A 6,687-nucleotide genomic window follows, 5' to 3' on the forward strand; every position below is an offset into this window, starting at 1 on the left:
GTGTGTGTGTGTGTGTGTGTGTGTACTGTTGAAACACAGATGTATTAATCAGGGTTCTCTAGAGTCACAGACAGGGAATTTATTGGAATGACTTACAGGCTACAGTCCAAGTTATCTAACAATCATTAGCTGTGAATGGAAACTCCAAGAATCTAGTAGATTCTCAGTCCCACAAGGTTGGTTTTTCATATGTGCTGGAATCCCTAAAAGCAGGCTTCAATGTGAAAGAGGAATGGATGCGCTAGCAAGACATGGGCAAGCAGAGAGCAAAAGCTTCCTTCTCCCACTTCCTTAAACAGGCTTCCAGCAGAAGGTGGGCCCCAGATTAAAGGTGTGTCTTCCCACCCCAAGATCTAGGTCAGAGGTGTGCCTTCCTACTTCAAAGGTCCAGATTAGAAGTGGATTCACCCACTTAAACCAAGCAAAATATCTCTCACAGGTGTGCTATCCATTTCTAGATAGAACTTCACTTCAGAGGCAGTCAAGTTCACAACCAAGAATAGTTAGTCATCATATGTCCCAGAACAAATAATATAATTTAGAGAAAAGAAAATAAATCCTAAGAACCAAGGGTGAAATGTCACATCTCTGATTAGAGATGGAAGTTAACTCCATGATTCTTATGAGCATCTCTGCAGCCTGGACCCAGTAAAGGCAGAAGCGCAGAAGCCAGATGGTAGCTGGTCACCTGGGACCCTGGATGAAGAGTTACAAGTTCTTTGGACATCAGAGTCATAAACAAAGTAATGGGCATGTAGGCCACTGAGGATATTTCCATGAACTCCCCTGGGGGCCTGACTCCCACAGAGGCATTCTGGGGCAAGTACAGGAGTCACCCAGATTGTTGTTCTTTTCAGCAGGGTCCTGGTCCCTGGGAATAGGTATTTCCAGTGTCTGAAGACATGATTTACACTTCACCCATTTTTCAGCCGTTTATTTCAGAAGGTTAAGATTTGTCAGGTTACCTCACAGCTGGTGAAATAAGCCAACATTTAATACTTTGCTAAATTGAAAGTAACAATTTTTAATTTCTTCTTGGGGATTTTAAAACGGCTTTTGCCATTTGTCTCTGTACACATATGAATGCTTAGAGATAAAGTCCACACAAGGCCTGAAGTTGATGCTACATAGTCTTTGGGAATAACCATAGTAGCTTTACGTCTTTGGTATGGGGAGGGATGATACCAGTAACTCTTTCCTAAGTTTCGAGTAAACTAAAATATAGCCTCTTTCCATGTACATGTGGTTTTATGGCTTTCCTACAGTTTATTTCACCTTTTTCCTCACTACATTGTCAATGGATATCATTGAAAGATGTTACCTGATTCCAGCTTTACAATTTCATCTAGGTGTCTTAGTAGAAATGAAATTTCTTAAAATGACTTGTGTGTTAAGCCAAGTATTCTTGGTTGTCAACTTGACATGCCTGGGAAAGAGGGAACCCTGCCTCTATCAGATTGGTTTTGGGGAATATCTGTCAGTCATTTTTTTTTTAAAATTGTAAATGGATGGAGGAAGACCTAGCCCATTGGTGCCATCTCTCAACAGGCAGTCCTGGGTTGTATACTTTGCATATACTTTGAATATGCAAAGTAGGGAGTAAGCAACATCCCTCCAAGACTTCGCTCCTTTTTCTGCTTTCAGGCTCCTTCCTTGGGTTCCTGCTTTGGTTTTTCCATCATAGAAAAACTGTAACCTGTAAGCCAACTAAACACTTTCCTTCCCAAGTTATTTTTGGTCAGTGTTTTATCATCTAAATGAAAAGCAAACCATGACAGCTTAGAATTTGTCACAGGGTAGAAATCCCAAAAGGCTCTTTCATTTTCTTTATCCTCCTCAAACACCAGGTCCTGTGAAGCCTATAAAATGTCCCGTAACCGGGAGAGGTAAGTGGAGTCATTGAGAGTCAGAGTCAGCAGCATCGCAGAGGAGTTACTGAGACATGAGTGTCCTCTACAGGAAGTCAGCACCACTGAGATACACAGGGGCCAGAGTAACACGGGCTGAGTGAACTCTTCAAGTTCCATTGTGGGATTTTCACCAGGTCTTGTCATAACATCAGAAGTCCAACAGAATTGTGCACTCCTCACTGTCTGTCCGATGCCGTTCCACAGGACTTGATTTACTGGATTATTAATATGCAAACTTATGTATCAAAGAACAATAAAATCTTGACTATTAACCATCATATAACACATATTTTAGATTCTAAATGGAGCGTCTTCATTTTGTGTAAGAATAGATACTTTACAAAGATAAATACTCTTCCATTTAGATGTCCATATTTCTTAAAAATTATGAATTGCAAAATAATTTCTACTGTGAATCAAACAAATAATTATTTCATTATAAATGACAGCTATGTCTCTAAATATAGGTTCTTTAGAAAAAAGATACTACAATATCCCAGATATCAATTTTCATTTTAGATTTGAATAAGAAGCATTCATTATGATTCTTTTAAATTTTTATCTGAAGATGCTATTAGGGACAGCTTTCACAGAAAGGTATTTTTAGACAAATGCACACAGTTCAAATAAAAAAATTAATATAAAAACAATTAAAGCTATTATATTAATTTAATTGCCTTTCAAAAACATTTTATTGTGTCAAAGATTTTAAAGTGTACTTTTGGAATTCATTAGAAATTTTGTGCTAAATCCTCAGAATCTTTTGAGTGATTCCTTTCAAACACTGAAATTATTTCTACTGTGATTTTGAAGCATCCCACAGCCAGATCATCAGCATTAAGAATAGGTCATTGATGACCAACTAGGCCATCCTCTGCTGCATATACAGCTAAAGCCACAAGTCCCTCCATGTGTTTTCTTTGATTGGTGGTTTAGTTCCAGGGAGCTCTGGGGGTACTGGTTAGTTCATATTGTTGTTCCTCCTATGGGCAATGGGAGGAGAGGCCCTTGGTCCTGTGAAGGTTCTATGCCTCAGTATAAGGGAATGCCAGGGCCAGGAAGCAGATGGGTGGAGTGGTGAGCAGATGGAGGGGGGAGAGGGGATAGGGGATTTTCAGAGGGGAAACTAGGAAAGGGGATAACATTTGAAATGTAAATAAAGAAAATATCTTTAAAAAAAAAAAAAAGAATAGGTCTTTGCTCTCCTGGTTGGCGTCTCATCAAAATCCATGGTCACTATAGCTTGCTCCTCTGGTGCTGATGGTGAGCATGTCCCTTCACCCTTCACTGTACTCCGGACATAGAACACCAGGAGGAGCTGGCATGACTCCAATCCCAGTGACCGTGTCTTAGCTCACCCTGGACTTACTACACTGCTCTGTGTCTAAGAACTCAGCTCAGTGCAAAGCAGAGCATAAGGAATATGTGGCCATCAAGCTGGATGGCTGAGCTCCACTCTGCTGACTGCGTCACAAGGTTATCCCCCTCCTCAGCAGCCAGAAAGAGCAGTGCACCGAATTTCTGAATTCTTAGCTCTACTAGAGGTTGAGCTACCAGGGAAGGATGTTGCTTCTCATTGGCTGCTCTATCCAGGCCTTTGTCGGCTGCAAATGAGTCTGAAAAATGGCTCTATGTGAGTCGGGTTTTTTGTTTTGTTTTGTTTTTCCTGTTGGTGGCATTCGTGTAGATTCTACTATTTATTTCCTCAAATGGTACTGCAAGGAGCAGTTGCATTTACACCTCACAGAGCGCATGTCTACCCGGCTCTCTCTGGGGCCCACACCCCTCAGTGTGTGTATACCCGGCTGTCGCTGGGGCTCCCAGACTCAGTGCTTGTTCATACTCTCCACTCACACGGATCCCCAGTGCATTACTGCCCATTTGGCTACTTTTGCACAGAAATGCTGACTTTTGCCACCACATTAACCCATGGGGCACGTCGTATTGCTTGACATGTAGCTGAGAACAAGTAGCACTCTATGTTTCCAGAAGGTTAAGCCTTCCATTTCCAGGTTGTAAACTAACCTGTTCTCATGAACGGCCCACTGTTTGGTTGACTTTAACCTTACAGCTCTCGGGTCTGTTTTTTTTTTTTTTTTTTTTTTTTTTTTTTTTTTTTTTTTAATTATATGTAAGTACACTGTAGTTGTCTTCAGACACTCTAGAAGAGGGAGTCAGATCTTGTTACAGATGGTTATGAACCACTCGGGTCTGTTAATGCTCTGCGTCCAATTGCTGAATTCCTCCAGGCTGACGTGACTCTAATTCAGTGGAAGGATCCTTCTAGTTGAGGGATATGACTTTAATGTGAGGCCTCTACGTATGTCTGTGGGGGAATTATCTTGAATACATTAATTGCTATTGGAAGACCCATCTTCATTTTGGGTGGCACCATTTCCTGAGTTGGGAACCCTAGAGTAAATAAATCAGAGACAGGGAGCCGAGCTACGTGCATCCATTCATAGCTCACTGCTTCTTGACTGCGGATGTAACGTACTTACGCTTCTGCCATTGAGACTTCCCTGCCATGATGTGCCATGAGGCCCAATACAAGTTGCATTAGTCAGAGTATTTTATCACATCAAGAGGAAAAGAAAGCAAAAGTGGTTGTTTTTAGGGCTATTTCCATTATAGACACTGGGCACTGGCTCACCAGTATCAATCTATAGAATATAAATAATGAGGAAATGAGAGAGAGGGCTCCTGTGCCACCTACTGACTTCTCTTCTCATTAGCAGGACCAGGACATTCTGGATACCCAAGATCTGAGTTTACAGCAGGCTCTTGCTTGTTTCATGCCATAAAGTTTCTGCATACAAATCTTCTGAAACATTCTTCCCCTTTAGACAGCTGAGTTATTCTTTGAACAGCATAATTAGCATATAAAGGGTGAGTTTTCCATCTAAAGGCACCTGAGGCATTTCAGATTCCAGTCTCTGGAAATGACCTTGCTTTTAAGGTGCCTTCAAATCAAGACTCTTTCACTCCTGCCATGAGCGCTTTGCTCTGCAGATGAAGGGGAGGCATTGTTTCAAGCACAAAGGGGGGCTCACACCAGTCAGTCCCGAAAGGTTCAGGTGTGCTTTTGTAAGATCCTATAGCAAAAAGGAACACAGGATGCTGGCTCTCAGTCCACCACTGTTTCCTATGCTGTAGGCCCCCTCCAAACTAGCACCTGAAAGTAACCCTGTGAAACTGTTTTCCAGAGCGCTTGGGACTACTGGCTGTACTTCCCTGGGTCTCTGGAGGAGGTAGCCATTAACATCATCCAATTGTGAATTGTTTAGGTGCCAATAGTGGCTGGATTGTGGTACTTTGTGTGCTGATGCTCCAGGTGGAGAAGTGGTTGGGGTGGTTGGGCACTCTGTCTATGGAGATTCCTAAGACTTAAGGTCTTTTCATTTCAAAACATTAAAACCTTGCAGTGCTTGCAGTGGCCCTAGTGTTTATTTTCTTTGTTGTTCTCCCAGTCCAGGCATTTCCCTAGTTGTTCTGGGTAACAGGGTAGATCACATTTAAGTCTCTTCTGCTCTTTCATGGTCAGTAGACAATAGGCCGGTAAGGCTTTGAAATCTGGCAGGAATGGCCAAGATTTGGACTAACACTTCTCTTTTTGCTGTGTTTCAAGAGCCAATGAGGTTAACAGTGGTGGGGTCAGAGGATATGGTAGTGGCCATGTGGCTTCTAGGTAATGTGTTCCATGGGCTATGCCTGTGTTCTCATTTCTTTGGACCCTGGCAGCTCTATTGGAAGGAGGGATACCAAGTCATAGCCAGAAAGCAGCAGTTGACGTTTTTATAGTTGTGGCGAGGTTGTACTGGTGAGATCTGCTAGTGTTGACCTGTCACTCTGCTGGCTAAATGGCATGCACTCCACTGTTGGTCTGCTCAAGATTTAGACACTGGATTGGCCAATGCACAATGAGGATTAATACTTTGAGAGAGGAGCTTGTTCCTGATGCCAGGTGCAGTGTCGAACCTTTGAGATGAACAGAAAAGAGCAGGAATGTTAAGAGCGGGTTCTGTCCTATTCTAAGTTACTCTGTATTATATCAAATGATGATTTTCGGGCTTGGCCTTACACTGGAAATTCCCATTTTACAAGCATCCTTTGCTTCATTTTGGGTGAGAAGACAACTAAAGCCCTGGGTTGGGTCCAGAAACATCTATAAGGCATCACCTATCTAGCACAGATTAATAGATGACTTATTCCTTTGAGTAGAAGGAGAGCTACCCTAAGTTTTTTGGGGTGAATTGAGATTATCAGAGCACATAGTACATTAAAATACTATCAGGGAGACCAGGTCCAAGGGCTTATCAGATACAGTAGAGCAAGGCAAAAGTGTAACTTTCCCATCTGGACTCCACGAAGTGTTGAACTCTGAATACTATGAGGACCCCAATCAGCTAAGTGTGTGCTACAAGGATTGCGAAACAGAAGACTTCTTGACTGTCTCTGGAGTTTTGGCCACCCACTGTTGACACAGTTCACTTGGCCACCTGTCTGTCCACTTCACTCATCATCATATACCTGGATGGAAATTCTCTAGTTCCTTCTCTCAGACCCAAGTTTAACTTTTAACTGCACAGCTGTAACAGCTTTGACCTTAAAACCTGATTCCAACACTTTTTTCCTACCATTGGTTTGGGTCATTATTTTATCAATTCAGACTATTTCTCAACCAAATTCTGAAAATTCCTGAATTTTCCTTTGTTCTTTTTAACTTGTATTCTCTCTCTCTCTCTCTCTCTCTCTCTCTCTCTCTCTCTCTCTCTCT

General features: G+C 42.1%; 1 long non-coding RNA gene across 1 annotated transcript in view; it reads right to left on the bottom strand.

Annotated features, from left to right (window-relative positions):
• LOC110323995 overlaps positions 1–6,687 on the bottom strand; it is a 53,349-nt gene that overhangs the window by 2,321 nt on the left and 44,341 nt on the right. The window lies entirely within an intron of this gene.

This window comes from Mus pahari, chromosome 7 (assembly GCF_900095145.1).
Source record: "Mus pahari chromosome 7, PAHARI_EIJ_v1.1, whole genome shotgun sequence".
In the NCBI taxonomy this organism is placed as follows: domain Eukaryota; kingdom Metazoa; phylum Chordata; class Mammalia; order Rodentia; family Muridae; genus Mus; species Mus pahari.